Source organism: Apium graveolens, chromosome 1 (genome assembly GCF_009905375.1).
Source record: "Apium graveolens cultivar Ventura chromosome 1, ASM990537v1, whole genome shotgun sequence".
NCBI lineage: Eukaryota > Viridiplantae > Streptophyta > Magnoliopsida > Apiales > Apiaceae > Apium > Apium graveolens.
In genome coordinates this window covers 116183651-116205242 of record NC_133647.1, presented here as the reverse complement: position 1 = coordinate 116205242, position 21592 = coordinate 116183651, and the positions used below count along the sequence as shown (strand labels likewise).

The window sequence follows — 21592 nt, the reverse complement described above, 5'->3', positions numbered from 1 at the left end:
AATTAATTAAGGATAGAAATGGTGTAATAATTATGGTTAGGTGCTTAGAATGTGTCTTTGGGAAGCAGCAAATAAAGGAAAACGTGATTGGAGTGTTGTCACGCGTTTGGCTCCGCCCCTCTTGGTCTTGTTGTTTGTGGGAATACCGTTCTTTTCATTTTTCAACATTCTTTTCTATGGCCTTTGCCTTTACCAACTAAAATATTACTCCCCATCTCATATTATATATTATATTTCCATTACAATATATGATCCACAATTAAAACAAATTTATATATTTTCTTAAAATATTAAAAAATATATTTTGAAAAATATTACATATATTCTTTTCTACGGGCTTTAACTAATAATAATCTCGTATTCGTGTGTCATGTATATAAAATAATTTTAACTCAATATAATTCTGCAAAAAAAGAACTACAAATCAATGTGTTTCAAAATACGTAGATTTGTGTATGTTAAAATAATATTTAAGAATCGTTTGAAATTTTTTAAAATAAGTAATTTATAATTTAAAATAAATAAATAATTTATTAGTGATAAACAGATGAATACTTATAAGTAACTAGTATACTAAGTCGCGATTTGTAACAACATTTTAAAATAATGTTCAGCTTTATCTTTTTGCATATTTATTTTAATATTGATTATTCTGAAATTTTGAATCAAATATTATAAATAAAGAAGTTTAAATCGCTTTCTCGTTAAAAGATATTTACTCCATTGAGTAATTTTAATTAAATAATAAAAAAGTTAAAAAAATCATTTTCTTATTAAAACATGTGTTTAGTTTAGTAGGTAATTTGAGTAAGACGAACGTTTAAGAGTAAAGTTTAATAATATGGATGGTAAAATTTTAGAAGAATAAAAAAATGATAATTTAATAAGAATTTTTTTATTAATATGGTAGAAAATTATTTGGAGAATAATAAGATGACAATTTGAGTTAAATGGAAAGTCAGGAAAAAAATAGAATTGTAATTTGTTAATAGGAAATTTAATTAACACTACAAGAAATATTGAATCAGACAATGGTTTTCCACCGTTGTCTAAAAGATGAATTTTCTTTGTCTATCCGGGGGCGGTGTTTGACACTCATACAATGGTAACGCACCATTGTATCAAATACATCACACAACTGAATATAAAGCCTTTGTCTCTTTTTATTCACACAACGCATATGACCCTTTATAATATTCTACAAACAACAGTTTTTTAGCCGTTGTAACAATTTACAGGCACAATAGTTAAAAATAGTATTATGAGAATTGACTCCTACAACAGTTTATGTATTTATTTCATCTAGTTACACAATAGTTTTTATTAAGAAACAAATGTATCAGATACTTTAGGCAACAGTTTTTTATTTTTTGGGTATTGTGTTTTAGCTATGCTCACAACACCTTTTGTAATAACCTAGATATTGTTAGAAGCTAATCTAGTAATGGTATGTAGTGATCCCAATGTGTTGTTAGGATTTGTACATACAATGGTGTTAATCATTTGATCTATTGTGCAAATTATTAAGGCACAATGTTTAAGTTCTATTAATCAGTTGTATAAGTTTGTTTCATACAAGTGTATGCCTTTTTAAAACATCATTGTCGAATATATTTAGCACAATGGTTTACTTTTGTGCCAAATAAGGTGGTAATTTGAGTCGCGCTTCGCAGCGGGATTCTAAAATAATATTTCGTTTCTTTGTATTTCTTATATGTCTTGGCCATTAAGAAATTATGAATAATTAATAAATATATAAAATTAAAAATTCTAAAACATACATGTTTACTTAATTAGTCGCTTTCTCATTAATTACAAATCTAATATCAAAAATTATATTATTTTTTAGCTAATAATCAATGTAATATTTTTTTCTATTTAATAATATAAAATTTTGAGAAAATTAAAAAAATAAATTGAACGATATGAGAGGCGTTACCTCACGACACTCATCATCTCCTTCGCATCAATATAATATAACATAATGATATAATAATTTTTAAAATACAAAGAAAACATATTTGTAGATACTTGTCTTTGCAGTATTTTATTAGCTAAAAATAAAAGAAATTTTTTAAAAAATTAATAGTAAGTTGATTTTATTTTTAGGAGAAAGAGAAGAAATGATATTAAAAAGACAATTTATGAGAATATTAAGATGGTAAGTGTTATTCCCAAACAATCTAACAATAGAACTATATATAGGGGTTGAATGTAATTCTGATTTTTTTTTCAAATAACGAATCTTATATATCAAATATATCAGTGTTTGAATATGCAAGAGTGCGGAATGAAAATATAGATGTATTCAAACACAAAGATTAATAACTTTCTGGTGGATTGAACTTACACACCAGAGATACATATTGATGAGAACTCTGTGATGTAAGAATGCACACATCTGCTTATAAGTATGATACACTTAGAACAGAGAAATTTTTAACAAATACAACTTAATCTATTTCTTAGTTCTTGCTTAATTTTCAACTTGCTACTCTTGGTTTATATATCACCAAGTTACATGATAAAAAGACAAACTAATAAGACAAAAGTGTCTTAGTCTAATTACATGTTGCTCCATTTCTCCATCCATCATCTTTGTATTTCTTCAAGTAAACATGGAAGTGGAAATACTTCTTTGTTCTCTAAAACCTGTCAATATGATTCCACATTCCATTTGCATACAATTAACCCATGTGACTGTCAAGTCACTATCAACTGATTTTTGAATTTGATCATTCGTTGAAACTCTATTGGATCATCCGTTGAAACCTTGTGGAACATCCGTTGAGAGCATCTACATAGCAGTTAACTCTATTTTACTTATGCAAGAGTACAAGGCATCTAATATTTACAATTAGCAAACCTATTTTACATATCAATCTAGTAGTCAACATGACTTTGAAAATTCTACAACTTTTAGTTCTCTATGGCATTACAATATGCAGGAATGTGCTACCAAAACTTATTTAAACGTAAGCTACTCTTTCAACGGATGACAGAGTACATTAATCGTTGAAATCTACAATTACACTTAATCAAATCTACTAAGGTATTTTTGTAGCATATCATCAAGTCTACAAAATATTTCTAACAATCTCCACCAATTTATGTCTACTGGAATTGTAGGCATAAATTTAAGGAGTATTTGATGATAACAAAATACCTTTTTACATAAAGATTATTCAACAGTAGATAAAACTGATAAGTGCTGTAATTTTAGTGAAAATTGTACAAAAGAAAGTTCATAGAAATCTCACAAACCATTTTTTAAGGTGCTCCTCTAGACTGGGCAGATTGATCTTTTCTCCTTGAATGTCTAGACTTCTTTCCCAATGTTTTATTGATCTTTTCAATCTGGTGTTGGAGTTGTCTATATAATTCAGATTCATCTTCATTAGATTGATCCAACATCTCCTGCATTCTCATGAGAGTTTCATTGCTTGAAATCTTTAGCTGATCTTCTAGTCTGAAAAAACTTCTAGTATTCTTTTCATCCTTGAACTCCATTAACCAATATGGCCTCAAATGCACACTATTCCCAGTGTAAGGAATAGTTAAGACTCCTGGAAGTGCATTTGGATCTCTCCAGCTTTGTCTTATTCTCTCAATCTTGCTGAGTATCTCCTTCTTGGCAGCAATGTTGAAGCCAAAGTTTTTATTGATTGAGGAGAAAATCTTCACTAAGACAGAGTAGCCTTCATTGAGAATCCTATGAAGAGGCCATGTTAACTTCTTTCCACCTTTGTACTTGAATACTAGCCTTTCTGTAAATCTTTTGTAGGCATCAATTGCTCTCACATCATCTAGTTCATCTAAGTAGAGATTAATATCTGAAAACTCCTGAATGTCACAGATTTAGAGTTGATTTCCTTTTTTAAATGATGGCTTGGACTTAGCTAGGGTTTTGGTTTGGAATGTGATAGACTTGATTGGCTTTCTTGGAACATTCTTTCTTTTTTTAGAGGAGGTTGGTATTGGAATGTTTAGCTCAAGAATACGTAGGCTTTCCCAGTCTTTTGGCTCATCCTTGGGAATTATTGGTTTTCCATGAAAGTGCACAACAGGATGGACCTTAATTTAAACTTGCTCCATTGTGGGCATAGTTGGTTGATTTATAGCAATAGATTGTGTTGGATTAGATTCTTCATTTTCTTCTTCAAAGATCAGATTCCTTTTGGTTCTGCTAGCTCTTTGCTTTCTTCTTTTCATAGATTCCTGCTTTGGTTCTTCTTTCTTTTCAATCACAGATTCATTTATGACAGCAGGCTTTTCAGTTTCTGTGGCAGCATGCTTCTCAGCTTTTTTCTTAGCTTCTAAGGCAGCCTGCCTTTTCAGATGCCTAAGCCTTAATTTTTCTTCTTTCTTGGCTTCTTCAAACTGTGGATGTCCAGCTATCACACATATCAGTTTGCCATGCATGCAGATTTTTTCTATTCTTTTATTCAAAACTGAATCTCTTGGATCTTGTGATATGCAATGGATCTACCAAGCAGCTTCTCTTCATCAGGTTTAGGGGTTGTATAGACTAGGTCTAATGGATTTTTGCTTGAATTCTTTGATGAGTATTTCTTGTGCTTCAAAATGACATTGGTCTTTAGATGTCTTCTAGCTGAAGTTTGACCTTTTTCCAAATTCCCTAAGCTCATTCTCAATTGTGTGAAGTGCTTCACAAATTTGTCTTGTTCTGCAATTGGACCAAATATCTTTTCAATCTTCTCATCAGTTTGATTCCATTGTCTTTCAGCTTGATCTCATCTGATGCTATATTAATTAAGTCAATATTGTCAATCAATGGTGCCTTTGAGAAAGTAAAGGCCGGAACAATTACTTTGCTAACTTGAATATGCACATCTTTCTCCCCCTCACTCACTTGAACAAGTGCATTCTTCCTCCCATTTTTGTTATCAGCAAGTAGAGCAGGGTTGGAAGTTTGTGCAACCACAATTATTGAAGTAGACTTGTTTGAGTTTCCCGATTTTCAAGTATTCTGGAAATTGAGTTTTCCGCTTTTACAAGTATGGAATCCATTGTCTCAATTTTTCTATTCAACTCAGCTTCTTTTCGCAATTTCTGGACAATCTCTTGCATCATGGAGTCAGGAATCTTAGCATCCATTCTGTTGATAAGATCTTATTTAACTTCTCCAATATAAAGCTTGAGCTCATCCACATCTTGACTTTGTTTGTGAGCTTGGATCTTGTGCAATTCTAGAGACTCCAGATGGGCTTTTAGAAGACTCTTGGTGCTGACATTATTGGTGGCTTGCATGGAAGAATGGGTGTCATGGATTAGCTTGAATAAAGTGGGTTGGAGATGATGGAAGTTGCATTCTTTTGAGAATATCTATGAGGGAATTTCTAATGATGAACTAGTGTCTGTAACCCCCTATGGTCCTGCTTACCCCCTCAGCACCCTCTCCAAGAAAATCATCCCCAAAAGAATTACCAGAAGATCCAGAAGGATAATCAGACTCATCACCTGTTGTAGAAGGCATTGAGTTGATTGTATCCTTAGCCCTTAGCATAGAAGCTGTTGTATGCACCAAACTGAGAGTCCTTTTTACAGCCTCATTGCCCTGTTCAGCTAGAATTTGATATGCTGGAACATGATGAGTAAATGCCTCAGCATCAAAAGAGACGATATCTAAAACAACTTGATATTCTTGCTGAATTAGTGCCTCCTTTTCTGCATCATTGACACCCCTTAACTCACTAGCAATGGGCTCTTCCCATTCTTCTGTACCTGCTTTTCTCTCGATATCTCTATTTTCTTGCATCAAGGGATCCTCTTGGCTTCCCACCCTCACACCCTCACCTTCACCATCCAAGGTGGGACTCCTCTCACTCACTTTTTCCATGCTAGAAGAAATAGCATGCAATTGGTCGCTCTTTTCCTCTCCTTTTGCCTGAGAGCAACTCAGCCTCTCACTCAAATCACCCCATTCCCTCAATCCTATAAGTGATTGAACAACCACTAAGTCATCTACACTTGTAACATTTGTTGAGATTTTAAGTGGTGTAGAGACTTTCAACGGATGAGAAATATCCGTTGAAATAGTAGTTGTGAATGTCAACGGATGATTGTTGTTAGGCACATCCATCGACGAACAATCATTGGTCAACGGATGAGAAATATCCATCGAAGAGATAAAAATAATAGATTTTGGAGTTGAAACTACTGTAGAATCTGTGGTGATTGATTTGAGATTATTCACAGATTTCTCAGTAGTTTCAGAAAGAAATGGCAAGTGAGTCAACAAATCATCTAACATATAATGCTCACTTGCTTTATATTTTGGCTCCTCTATGAGTTTCAATGATGGAGAATCAGGAAATAATGTGTGTATCATGTCCACATCCAGTGAGTTTGTGGGAGAATTTAGTGTGTGAGGTGTTTCAATTGTGATTGATTTTGGCTGTGACTCCACATTTATAGGAGCCACATCAATCTGAATTTGAGATGGTACATTAACTGAGTCTTTGACTGCAGTTGGCACTGTGTGTGTATCCTGTGAATCCCCAATGATTTTAGATTTCTTTTTTCTAATGTAAGTTTGAGGTTGGTCTGTGTCCATTCTGTAGCGACTGGGAATTTCGCGACGTGATTAAGTGAATAAAGTATAATTTTATGTTGTAATTGTGAATTTATGTGAATAAATGAAAGGTTAAATGATTTTATGGTTAATTTTCGTTATTGTATAATAGCAACTAGGAACGTAAAGAAACTCGTTCCAGTTTGATGAGTCAACTAAGTGATTGAACTGTGTCGTCGGGCCGTCAAGTTGAATGGAACCCGTATTAAAAAGAGATGAAAATATTTAAAAGTGTGAATGTGAAATATATATGGTGATCCTATGTGTTTACATACTGTTTGATGTGTGCATGTTCGAATTCGAGATCGGTTTTATTTTTAAAAGGAATTTTAAGGATTTTATTGATCTTAAAACATTTTTATAAAATTATAGAAATGTGATTAAGGTGCGAAATTTGCTTTATTTCTTTTAAATTAGTCCAATGGGACTTTTTAACAATATAAGTGGGAATTATGTGTTAATCTAGAAATTTTAAAATGATTTTATAGAGTTTAAATTCTATTATTTGGATTTATTTGTAAAATTCATATCAAATTTTCTATTCGCTCAAAAATGTATTTAAAAATACTAGTGAAAAACTAATTTTATATTCTTTATTTTCTAAACAAGAATGGTTTCATTTTCGAATTTTGTGAGAGAATTATATGTTATTCTAATTGGTTAATGCATTAGAGAATTAGAAAAGGGAAAAGAAAATTCAGATTTTTATTTACAAATTACTCAATTGCCCTTCTTGGCAATTATATATACCCCCACCCCCTTCTCGTTTCTTTCTTTTCCCCACCGGTTCTCTCTTCTCTCTCTTTTTCTCTCTCTCACTCTCGGCTTTTCTCTCTCCCCCTCTCGGTACACACTCTCTCTTCAATCTCTCTTCCATTTCTCATCCATTCTTGATTCTAAAATCGTATATATGTAAGATTTTGCTTCTTATATGCATATATGTGGATGCATGTGATTATTTTTGAGTTTTGGAGAAGCCCCGAGTTGGGTTGTTTAGTTCTTTGGTTCGGTTTTAGAGAAATCCATAAGGGATTTGATTTTTATCATGGTTTTTATGATGATTCTAAGATTGCATTCTTGTTTTAGTATCAAAAATTGATTCAAGGTGGAACAGCGGTTAGAAACCCCGAAACGGGGCACCACCGAGGTGAACCTTTGGTGAGCCGACGGGGACGACGATGTACATGAGTCTGATGATATATCTAAACTTTTGCTTTAAACTTGGTTCCTTACATGCATGTACAGTTTTAGTATGATCAACTTATATTTAGTTTCGATTTTGAAAAAAAATGGTTTAAATGTTTAGAATATTGGCTAAATCGAAATAAATTTATAATTTGTAGCCTTGCATGTCGAGTTGATTGGTTGCGTATTGATTCTTAAGGTTTCATCCGGTTTTGGCATTAGCTAGGTTCGAATTTTTATAAAATCATAAGGGGAAATGATTTTTTTCAAAGATAGTTGATGCATGTTAGTTCTAAATGGTTGCATGTGATTTTGTTTGATTTTGTCTTGATGTTGGGGTTCAAATTTTTATTATAAAAAGGGGGATGGTTGTTTGTCAAGGGTAATTGGTGTTTAAGTGGTTTAAGGGTCTTTTGATATGATTATGTGGTTTTGGTTTGAATTTGTGGATTAAAAAGGAAAGAATTAGTTGCTTTGTTGACGAGTTATACGAATTGCGATTATTTGCTAAAATATAGATCTTTAAGTATAAAAGTATACTGTACTATGTGAGTATATTGTGATTATACTCGGGTATACGAGTTAAGTGTTATTGAATTGGGGAAATAGTTAGTCGCTCTGAGAAACATCCAGTGTTGAGTAAGTTGCTAATTAGGGATTCTGTTTTGGATTGTAGATTCTATTAGCGGAGGCATTCAGACTAGGAAAGGGAAGGATATCTTAGATGGCAGTAGCTCAGTACCCGTCAAGCAGGAAAGCAATTTAAGGCAAGTAACTCTGCCTTCTCATATGATTAGAGGAAATTATTGATGTCATGATAAAGTAGTGACTTTTTATAGCACTTGTGATAAACCTGATATTGTTTTTGAGAAAACCCTGATATTGTTTCATGTGATAACTTGATATCAATCCTTGTTCGACCCTTTACAGTAACCCTGTTGATTCATAAACTGATTTACTTACTTATGTCCTTTATCATCTTATGATCTCGTAAACCCTAAGAGAACCTTCATGAATCTCCTTACATAATATTTTGGTTGACCCAGATTCTTCGATAACCCGTATGCCTTGTTTTGTATTGATCTTTGGAACTATTCAGATCCCAAACTAGTATACCATATTTATCATTTGATCAAGTTCTTTAGTATTGATCCCCGTTTACTTTTGATTCGTTCACTTTTATTGAATTCTTGAATTGAACTTAAGAATAATTTTTGACTTGATTGAGTCCGAATGATTTCATATTCTTGGTAATGATAAAATAAACTTAGTCAACTTTTCCTACTTCCAAAACAAAGATTTTCCAAAAGAATTCCTGATGGATTGGATAGAGACGTAAGAGACTAGTGGGAGTAGTCCAGTCACATAAGAGGCTAGCGGGGCTAGTCCAATATAAGGCTGAAATAATGCCATAGGTACCATAACGACCAGATGGAGGTCGGTACGGGCTGATCACCCATATTATATTTAATAGATGGATATTCCAATCAAGGGTTCCTTTATGTTTTATAAAAAGAGAAAATGAATATGATCTTTAAAGCAGTTTGCTTCTTTTAAATGAAATGAAATGAATTGTATCTTCGTTAAAGTTATGAAACCTGCGAACGCTGTCAACATAATTAGTTGTTGAATCTCGAAGCTCGATTAACAACTTCTTTCATTTGAGAAACTCTTTTATAATCATGCTAATGATTTGTGATGAATGTCGGCTTTCACCCTGTTAGGGCGAAATCACGCACTAATATTCACGCAAGTATACGTGTTCGCAAGTAATATAGAATACTTTCTAGTTCGTTCCCACAGAGACTCAGACTAAATTATTGTCTAATTAAACTCACTCACCAATGTATGATTACTTCTCAATGTTAAGACACTAACACTTAAGATTGTTAATTAAATATTAACTACAATTAACTGCTTAATTAATCACTTACTTAACACTTCAAATTATCAATAATAAAATACTCAAGAGATCACAACTTCATTACTACTTCCTTCAATAGTCATTGTTATTACCTTTAGCATGTGACATTGATGATATTAATCGAATAACACGAAACTGATAAAAGCCAACTTTCATTGTACTAATACCATTCTACCAAACATCCACAATTAAGATAGAAGTTGAATAGTCATCAATTATGTTAAGTTCCTATATGTCTACAGAAATTGACAACACAACGATTTAAGCACAAGTTATTCCTTTTGATTACATAGGGCAAATAAAACTGTTAGAGTTACCCACTAATCATGCACAACGTACATGAACCTATGCTAGCATGGCAAGTTCTAAATCTCAAGATCCACCGTCGCTTCACAAGAGATTAACACCCTATCTTATATGTTCGTGACGCACATAAGACGAATACGCACAACCAATACTAGATATCATATAATCATCACACACTAAAGTATTAAACAATTAACTAAAGAATTCCATAATAAATCCGTTGCAACCCCATGATCACGATTAGCCCATAATAGCACTTATCATCATCATGGGTTCATATGAAATCATGATAAACAAACACAAGAAAATAATAACTAAACTAATTATATTAAAACAGAGTACGTCACAAGAGTAAATAAGTTCAAAGTAAGAAAACTAGCATCCAACGTTACAACGAAACAAGATTCACAAGAAAATATGCTTCCTCTTCGTTGCGGTGTGCTAAATCGGTCTTCCTCCTTATCTCCTTCGCTCCTTGCGTAAAAACACGATCTTCTTCAATCCACACTTGTGAAAATGTCTCAAATCTACTTATATAATAGTCCCATAAAACTCAGATTACATAGAAGTGGAAACCAAACAGAAGTAGAAGTCCTGAAATAATATATCTTTTTTCCCGACCCTGCGCGGCCGCTCAGCATAGCTCAGACCTCTACTAGAAAATGGTCTGTTTTTACTCCGTTTCTTCGCCGTAATCTGCCCATTTCTTTCCTCACGCAATGGTGAACACATGCCAAGGATTATTCTTGATGATTCCTCCCCCGAAATGCAACTAATACCTGAAATGCATAAACACTAGAAAAACGCATCAAATACACAAAATACTTGATTTCAAGACACCAATTTAAGACATTTTAAGACGCTCTAAGTGGTATAAAATGCCACTTATCACACCCCCAAACTTAAATCGATGCTTGTCCTCAAGCGTCACAGACTCAAAAACAAATATAAAACATTCATGAATGTAATCTATATGAAAATGCGCGATCCCCCTTACTACAATTAACCAACCAAATTGCAACATCTCAACAAATGCAGTTAGACAACTAAAGATCAATAAACTCATGTAAACGGACATACAACCAGAAACGTGGTGTGTGCAAATGCTTAACAGATATGCTTCAGAACTAGACCAATTATTATAACTCGACTATCCTCAAGGCAATCCCATGATTATACAAAGAATAAAAATTCTAGGCACAAAGTGATATACAACACTACAAGAAGTCTGGAGCTAATTACGGAATCGTGCTTTTTATTCACAACACAAATGCTTATTTGACCGTGCAATGAGTGAGGTCCACAAAAGACTTATACAATGGTATCCATGTAACGAGCGTTAGGTTAGCGGATCCCAGACTCTAAAAGCCTTAGGTCACTAGGCATAAAGTCCCCTAAGAACTTAATAACTCGAATACCACAGAGCCCACTCTTGATCAATTATGCATAAACTAATTTTTTTTTTATAACTTCTGAGCAAGTGCGTTTCGCTCCATCTTACTCAACCCTAGACTACTCGCACCATATGCGAGCCGGCTACTAGCCATTTGACGCCTAGCCACAACTAGCAACAAATTCCATTTTTTTTTCCAAATTTTTCTTTTTCATGCCTTTATCACTAAGAACCTATTATCGAATTCTAAGCATAATAAATAGATTGACCTCGGAAACAACCAAATCATAACAACAATCTAGCCCTTACGCATTCTCTAAGACTTAGTGGAATTACAAGTGTTTCTAGCATGCATATCAACCTACATGACTTAATATCACTTTAATGCTATCACTACACTCGCATCAATATCACAATTCAGTCGATCAATCATTGCAAAAGGGATCATGGCAAATGCATGAGCTACGTGACATGAAAAACAATAAAAGCTATATATATAAAAAAAACTATATGGCCTAAATTATGCAACTATATGAACTAAGCTATCATGAATATGCAGCTATATGACACACACACAATATTCCTTAACTACCACCCCCAAACTTAAAATCTTCACTATCCTCAGTGAAGGTAGTAGAAAGGAACACAGGGTATACCTACTCGGAGTCATCATCATCATCACCCTCAGTGGGTGGAGTATCAGGCGGCGGGTATGCAGAGTCCTCACCAAAAACTGGCCACTGGATATCAGCTCCAAGGCCCCAAAAAGCAGTCCCTAACGCAAGGGTGAGCTCCTGAGCAAACCTGCTCTGCGTCTCATATATGGCATCCATCCGCCGTGAAAGCTGAGCATCAGCCAACCCAGCACCCTCCTGAGCTCTCGAAGAACCAGCCTCATCACGCCTTGGCCTAGCCATAGTAGCACCTCGTGCTGGACGCCCTCCTGGAAGACGATAAGCCAGCCCATGCTCCTCAGGCTCACCACCGGTCAACTCTTGCATCCCATTCAGCGTCCCAGAATCAATCGGAGCTGCCGGCAACTGCAACTGCTCATGAGCCGGCCAGTTCACTCCCACTGCTCGGCATAGCTTTGTAACCGTGGATGCATAAGGGATGTTCATATGCTTCGCTCCCCTCAAAAACTTCAGAATTCCTTGGTAGATAAACTCACCAAGGTCCACATAGTACTCCTCATTCAGAATTCCCCACAACAACTGTGCTCTCTCAATCGTGACCTCGTGTGCATGCGAAGAAGGCAAGTTATTAGCACAAATAAATGCATTCCATGCACGGGCATACCTGTTCATGGCGATCGCCGGAAAGTGACGATACTCATTAGTGCCGGTCCTGAAGGTCCAAACTGTGCCCGGTCGACAGAGAGTCGCACAAATCAAATCCAAGTCAAAATCCTCAGCAGTCTTCTCATTCCAGTTTTCCTCCTCGGGTTTCCTCTCTCGCTGTCCAATCACACGGCGAATCGCTGCAGGGTGATAATCAACTGTCAGCCCTCGGACCACAGAAAACCCATTCTTTTCGGCCTTCGCGTTCGCATAGAACTCGCGAACAACGCTCATCGGTACCGCTTCGGGTGACTCACAAAAAGCTATCTACCCCTTCTCTGCAATCATAGGCAGCAACTCACCATCCCTCCCCGATGGTAAAAACCCTCTCTCCTTCAGAATCGGCTTCCCCAACAGCCTAGTGTACTCCTCCTCCGCGGCTCTGTCAGTTAACCGAGGCCTTGCAGCAGTACCCCTCGATGAATCAGCAGTAGGAACTGTGCTGTTGCTGTCAATAGTGCGTGCTCTCTTGGGTGCCATTGATTCGTGAATAAAAGTGTGTAAGAACTGAGTTTTGGTGCTTGGGAGAGAGTTTAAGGGCAGGAAGTTCGTGGGAGATATGTAGGATAGGTGTATGTATATATAGGGTGTGGAGTAGGTTAAATTAGATTAGGAGTGGGGTTGAGGGATAAAATCATGGGGTAATGGGAAAAGAATTCGTGGGTTTATGGGCTGTGATTGGTTTTTGTGTTTTTGTTTTTGTTTTTTTTTTCTGAACTGTAAAAAAAATTCTGGTACTCGACCCCTGAGCGGTCGCTCAGCAAAGCTGAGCGGGCGCTCAGCTTGCTGCGCGGTCACTCAGCAATGCTGAGCGGGCGCTCAGGGGGTCACATGAATTATTTTTTTCAGCCCCTGTTTTCTGATTTTTTTTGTGTTTTTGGATAGGTTATTAACTTCTAAGGGTTCCTGTAACAACAATTCATGGGTTGCCTCCCACACAGCGCTTTCTTTTTCGTCATTAGCTTGACGTTTCGTACCCTTCTCAAGTAGTCAACAAAATGGCACTAACCACTTCTCGGTTTGCCATGTCCCCATAGTAGTGCTTCAAACGCTGACCATTAACCTTAAATGCTTGGTCCGGATCATTCTAAAAAATTTCCACCGCTCCATGTGGAAACACAGTTTTGACAATAAAAGGCCCAGACCACCTCGATTTCAACTTCCCTGGAAAAAGTCGGAGCCGAGAGTTGAACAAGAGAACTTGTTGCCCCGGCATAAATAACTTAGGATGTAGCTTCCTATCGTGCCACCTCTTCACCTTTTCCTTATACATTTTGTTATTCTCGTACGCTTGAAGTCGAAATTCATCAAGTTCATTAAGCTGAAGCATTCTTTTCTTACCAGCTGCATCTAAATCCAGGTTCAACTTTTTTAATGCCCAGTAGGCCTTATGCTCAAGCTCCGCAGGTAGATGACATCCCTTACCGTACACTAACTGAAACAGGGACATACCAAGTGGAGTTTTGTATGCTGTTCTGTAAGCCCAAACAGCTTCATCGAGCTTTAAAGACCAATCCTTCCTTGACGGACAAACAACCTTCTCTAGAATGAGCTTTTATCTCTCTGTAAAGCTTTAACTTCGACCCATTTTGAGACATAATCGACTGCCAGCAAGATGTACTGATTATTGCAAGACGAGATAAAAGGCCCCATGAAATCGATTCCCCAAACATCAAAGACCTCGACTTCAAGCATCACATTTAATGGCATCTCATCCTTTCTCGTCAAATTTCCCACTCTTTGGCAATGATCACACCTTAAAACAAACTGATGAGCATCCTTGAACAAAGTAGGCCAAAAAAACCTGCTTGCAGAATACGAGCTGCCGTCTTCTCACCACCATAGTGTCCACCATAAACCGTGGAATGGCAGTCTCGTAATATCCCCTCCGTCTCACAGAACGGGATACATCTCCTGATGATCTGGTCAGCTCCCTGTCTAAACAATTATGGTTCATCCCATATATACCACTTCACCTCATGCAGAAACTTCTTCTTTTGAGCGGATGTCAAATTAGGAGGCATTATATTGTTGACGAGATAGTTTACAATATCTACAAACCATGGTTCTTCCTCCTGAACTGCGAACAACTGCTCATCCGGAAAAGATTCATTGATTAACGTCCTATCTTGTGAAGTAGAATCGGGATTCTCCAACCTAGAGAGATGGTCAGCTACTTGATTCTCAGTACCTTTTCTATCCTTGATCTCTAACTCAAATTCCTGAAGTAAAAGCACCCAACAAATGAGTCTCGGCTTCGAATCCTTCTTGGAAACCAGATAGCGAATAGCCGCATGATTAGTGAATATTGTTACTTTCGTACCAAGTAGATAAGATCGAAATTTCTCGAAACCAAAGACTATATCCAAAAGCTCCTTCTCAGTAGTGGTGTAGTTCAATTTGGGACCCCATTTAAAGTCTTACTCGCATAGTAGACCACATGGAAGAGATTTTTCTTGCGCTGTCCCAGAACTGCACCTACCACATAATCACTCGCATCACACATCATCTCAAACGGTTCTGTCCAATCTGGTGCTGTAATAACTGGTGCAGTGATCAAACTCTTCTTGAGAGTCTCGAATGCTGCCAAACATTCATCATCAAATTTGAAAAGCACATCTTTCTCAAGCAAATTGCACAATGGCTTAGATATCTTTGAAAAGTCCTTGATGAATCACCATAAAAACCCGCATGATCAAGAAAACTACGGATTCCTTTCACAGAATTAGGTGGGGGAAGATTTTCAATGACTCCCACCTTGGCCTTGTCCACCTCCAGACCCTTGTTAGAGACCTTATGCCCAAGAATAATGCCTTCACGCACCATAAAATGACATTTCTCCCAATTGAGCACCAAATTAGTTTCCACGCATCTTTTGAGTACGGCGCGCAGATTATTCAAACATTCATCATATGAATGTCCAAAGACGGAGAAGTCGTCCATGAACACTTCGACATTATTTCCAATCATGTCAGAGAATATAGCCAGCATACATCTCTAAAAAGTGGTCAGGGCGCCACATAACCCAAACGAAACTCTGCGAAAAGCAAACGTGCCAAATGGACAAGTGAAGGTAGTCTTTTCCTGATCCTCTGGTGCAATACAAATCTGATTATACCCTGAATAACCATCCAGAAGACAAAAATACTCATGACCCACCAACCTGTCAAGCATCTGATCAATAAATGGAAGAGGGAAGTGATCCTTCCTTGTGGCTTTGTTCAATTTTCTATAATCCATGCATACTCTCCATCCTGTAACTGTTCGAGTGGGGATGAGCTCATTCTTTTCATTTGCGACCACAGTGATACCTCCTTTCTTAGGTACACATTGTACGAGGCTCACCCACGAGCTGTCAGAAATAGGATAAATGATGCCTGTATCCAGCCATTTCAGAATTTCTTTCTTCACCACCTCCTTCATTATGGGATTCAGTCTTCGCTGCTGTTCCACAGTTGGCTTACTACCTTCCTCTAGCAGAATTTTATGCATACAATATGAAGGACTTATCCCCTTGATGTCTGCTATGGTCAATCCAATAGCCGATTTGAATTCTCTCAAAATCCTTAAGAGCTTGTCTTCCTCACTACCTGAAAGGTCAGATGAAATAATAACAGGTAACGTAGATGAATCACCTAAAAAAGCATACCTCAAGTGTTCAGGTAATGGCTTGAGCTCCAAGGTAGGTGCTTCCTCTATTGATGGTTTGAGCTTTCCTTCAGCATTCTTAAGGTCAGAAGTACCAAGAGATTCAAACGGCATGTCCAGCTTTCGCTTTCAGGGAGAAGCGTTCAGATATTGTAATTGCTCGTTGCCATCTTCATCATCACTGTCAAAATCTCCCACTAAGGCCTTTTCCAATGCATCAGACATTAGCATGCGATCGAGTTTCGAAGTAACCGCAGAATCAATCATATCCACTTTTAAGCATTCCTCATCTTCTGTAGGGAATTTCATTGCCTTGAATACGTTGAAGGTCACATCCTGATCTTGTACCCGCATAGTAAGTTCACCTTTTTGCACATCTATCAAGGTACGGCCAGTAGCCAAGAAAGGCCTTCCCAAGATTATGGGAATCTTCTTATCTTCCTCAAAATCCAGAATAACAAAATCTGCAGGAAAGAAGAGCTTATCCACCTTGACGAGCACATCCTCCACTATGCCCCTTGGGTAAGTAATGGAACGATCAGCCAATTGTAGAGACATGTATGTGGGTTTTGGATCAGGCAGATCCAGCTTTTTAAAGATCGACAACGGCATCAGATTAATGCTTGCTCCCAAATCACAAAGGCACTTGTCAAAGGTCAGATTGCCAATGGTGCAAGGAATGGTGAAGCTTCCTGGATCTTTCAGTTTTGGTGGTAACTTTTGCTGCAGAACAGCGCTGCATTCTTCCGTGAGAGCAACGGTGTCAAGGTCATCCAGTTTCACCTTCCTTGAAAGAATACTCTTCATAAACTTCGCATAACTAGGCATTTGCTCCAGAGCCTCAGCGAAAGGTATATTGATGTGAAGTTTCTTGAACACCTCCAGAAACTTCCCGAACTGTCTATCCAGCTTTTGTTGCTGCAATCTCTTAGGAAAAGATGGTGGAGGATAGAGCTGTTTCTCCCCTGTATTAGCCTCAGGCAGAGTGTGTTCAACAGTAGTCTTCCTTGGTTCCGCCGCTTTCTCCTTTTGCTTAGATTCTTCATCACTAATTTCAGCTTCTCCTTCTTTTGCCTTTTCAGCATCACCAACTTTTCCAGACCTTAAGGTAATAGCCTTGACTTGCTCTTTAGCTTCCTTCCTGCCTGGTACTTCCGTGTCACTGGGAAGAGTGCCAGGTTGACGATTGAGCACTGATTGGCTAATTGACCGATTTGATTTTCCAAGGTCTTGATAGAAACCGCCTGACTCTTGCATAACAGCTTAAGTTCCTCAAAATCAGCACTAGTAGGTGCAGCTATACTTCCCTGTTGAGGATATGATTGCCTTGTAGCATACTGCTGTGGTTGCTGGAATCCAGGTGGGTTAAACTATTTACTCACTCCTTGCTGATATGGTGGCTGAATAGCATTCTGATTATTCCCCCAGCTGAAATTTGGATGATTTCTGTTGTTAGGATGATAGGTCGCTGGCACAGGCTGCTGTTGTCGCTGATAATTATTCACACACTGAACAGATTCATTGACAAGAGAACACTGATCCGTAGCATGAGAACCTGCACAAAGCTCACAAACCATAGCTATTTGATTAACTCCATATGTAGCCAGAGAATCAACCTTCATTGATAGCGCTTGGAGCTGGGCTGCAATAGCGGTGGCTGCATCAACTTCCAGAATACCTGCTACCTTGCCTGACGTCATCCTCTGAGTTGGGTTTTGATGCCCATTTGCAGCCATCGTCTCTATAAGATTATACGCCTCAATATAGCTTTTATCCCATAAGGCGCCTCCAGCTGCTGCATCGAGCATGGGCCGAGATTGGGCCCCCAAACCATTATAGAAATCAGTGATCACCATCCAATCCGGCATTCCATGATGTGGACATTTTCTCAACATTTCCTTGTAGCGTTCCCAAGCCTCGCACATAGATTCAGTAGGTTGCTGCGCAAACTGAGTAAGAGCACTCCTCATAGCAGCAGTCTTTGCCATCGGATAAAATTTCACCAGAAACTTTTGCGCAAGATCTTGCCACGTAGTGATGGACCCAGCTGGTTCAGAATGTAACCAGTCTTTAGCCTTATCCCTCAGTGAGAATGGGAAAAGCCTCAACTTGATAGCCTCATCAGTCACGCCATTATACTTAAAAGTGCTGCAGATCTCGACAAAATTCCTTATGTGCATGTTGAGGTCTTCAGTTGCCGCTCCTCCAAAAGAAACAGAATTCTGCACCATCTGAATAGTGCCCGGCTTGATTTCAAAGGTGTTAGCTTGAATAGCCGGATGAAGGATGCTTGACTGAATGTCATCAATTTTAGGCCGAGAAAAATCCATAAGAGCTGGATCAGCTTGAACAATACGATCTCCCATGTTTACTGGTTCTTTCCGCTCAGTTCCTGAATCCGAATCCTCAAAATCTAACTTCTCCGGAATATCAAGAAGTTCGTCTGTCTCCTCAACTGTATCTAAAGTCCTCTTGCGAGCACGAGAACGAGTTTGCATAAACGCTTGCTAAAGTACCTGAAACACAACCGGAAACAATAATTAACTACTACGTCCTAATCACTGAGTCCTAATGACCAATGATGGTAAGTACATAAACTAAACAAATACGCCGAGTCCCCGGCAGCGGCGCCAAAAACTTGTTAGGGCGAAATCACGCACTAATATTCACGCAAGTATACGCGTTCGCAAGTAATATAGACTACTTTCTAGTTCGTTCCCACAGAGACTCAGACTAAATTATTGTCTAATTAAACTCACTCACCAATGTATGATTACTTCTCAATGTTAAGACACTAACACTTAAGATTGTTGATTAAATATTAACTACAATTAACTGCTTAATTAATCACTTACTTAACACTTCAAATTATCAATAATAAAACACTCATGAGATCACAACTTCATTACTACTTCCTTCAATAGTCATTGTTATTACCTTTAGCATGTGACAGTGATGATATTAATCGAATAACACGAAACCGATAAAAGCCAACTTTCATTGTACTAATACCATTCTACCAAACATCCACAATTAAGATAGAAGTTGAATAGTCATCAATTATGTTAAGTTCCTATATGTCTACAGAAATTGACAACACAACGATTTAAGCACAAGTTATTCCTTTTGATTACATAGGGCAAATAAAACTGTTAGAGTTACCCACTAATCATGCACAACGTACATGAACCTATGCTAGCATGGCAAGTTCTAAATCTCAAGATCCACCGTCGCTTCACAAGAGATTAACACCCTATCTTATATGTTCGCGACGCACATAAGATGAATACGCACAACCAATACTAGATATCATATAATCATCACACACTAAAGTATTAAACAATTAACTAAAGAATTCCATAATAAATCCGTTGCAACCCCATGATCACGATTAGCCCATAATAGCACTTATCATCATCATGGGTTCATATGAAATCATGATAAACAAATACAAGAAAATAATAACTAAACTAATTATATTAAAACAGAGTACGTCACAAGAGTAAATAAGTTAAAAGTAAGAAAACTAGCATCCAACGTTACAACGAAACAAGATTCACAAGAAAATATGCTTCCTCTTCGTTGCGGTATGCTAAATCGGTCTTCCTCCTTATCTCATTCGCTCCTTGCATAAAAACACGATCTTCTTCAATCCACACTTGTGAAAACGTCTCAAATCTACTTATATAATAGTCCCATAAAACTCAGATTACATAGAAGTGGAAACCAAACAGAAGTAGAAGTCCTGAAATAATATATCTTTTTTCCCGACCCTACGCGGCCGTTCAGCATAGCTGAGCGGGCGCTCAGCTTCCTGCGCGGCCGCTCAGCATTGCTGAGCGGGCGCTCAGACCTCTACTGGAAAATGGTATGTTTTTACTCCGTTTCTTCGCCGTAATCTGCCCATTTCTTTCCTCACGTAATGGTGAACACATGCCAAGGCTTATTCTTGATGATTCCTCCCCCGAAATGCAACTAATACCCTGAAATGCATAAACACTAGAAAAATGCATCAAATACACAAAATACTTGATTTCAAGACACCAATTTAAGCCATTTTAAGATGCTCTAAGTGGTATAAAATGCCACTTATCACACCCCATCCCGACCTTGATTCTTGAAAGCCCAAACCTTCTTCATAACTTTTACCTAGCCAACTTTATATAGCTTCCACCTAGAGATGAAAGTAGAATGCCTCATATATTAATAATTATTACTGCATTATAGAACTTTTATATAGTTGCTTGCTGAGGTTTTGTGCTCATTTATTTGCTTTGATCTAACCATGGCAGTTAAGCAAAAAGATGGCCAAACTTAGGCGCACCACTCACAAGAGCGTTTCTAGCGGTCCCTACCGTGTCGTAGGTTTCCAGATGCCAGAGCAGGTAGTTAGTGTGTGTGTGTGTGAGCAAGCGTGTTGTTGGAGGCTATGTATAAGGTGAAGGGTTTCGAGCACATAAACGCAACGGAAACAGTAATTAAAAACGTAAAAAAAAAAGAATTTTCGAAACCCGCCGCAGGATCCATGCGAAAAACATATATTTAATTTGTAGATCAGATTGTTTACCTTAAGAAGCTTTACCAATTGGTTAACTAATGGAGATCCAAAGCTTGTTCAATCACCACGCATCCCGCTTTCGCGATCTACGCTCTATCGGTATCCACACGAATGCTTGAACTCAAGGATTGGATGTGTACTAACACAAACTCGTTTCTTCTTGCTCTGTCCCTCTTCTCTTTTGGTGGCTAGGGTTTTAGTAAAAGTCCTTTTTCACATAAAAATCAGCCACACAAGAGATATTATATAGAGAGTAGAAAAATAAATTATAACTCTTAACTAATTAGGAGTTATTATTAATTCAAAAATCCTATTTGTATTATAATTAAGTCTCACTTAATTATTTAACAAATAAATTTCATAATTAATATTAGTAAATTTGAATATCAATATTTATCTAATTAATTAAGTCATACTTAATTAATATTATAAATAATTCGAATTACTTTAATATAATTTAAATCCAATTTAAATTAAATAATCCTTCAAGCATTCTTAGTGTGTGACCCTATAGGTTATTATTATGTTGGTAACAAATTTTAAATCTAATTTAAAATCGTAAACAATGAGCGGTATCTAGTAATACATTATTGCTACCCAAGTAATAATAATTGAATCGGTGATCGATTAAACCTTTTGTGAA

General features: G+C 37.1%; 1 non-coding gene across 1 annotated transcript; it reads left to right on the top strand.

Annotated features, from left to right (window-relative positions):
- The first annotated feature begins 18257 nt into the window (after nt 1-18257).
- Nucleotides 18258-18364, top strand: LOC141683555 (small nucleolar RNA R71). The gene has a single exon (XR_012560352.1). It is a non-coding gene; the product is annotated as a small nucleolar RNA R71 (small nucleolar RNA).
- The last annotated feature ends 3228 nt before the right edge of the window (nt 18365-21592 follow it).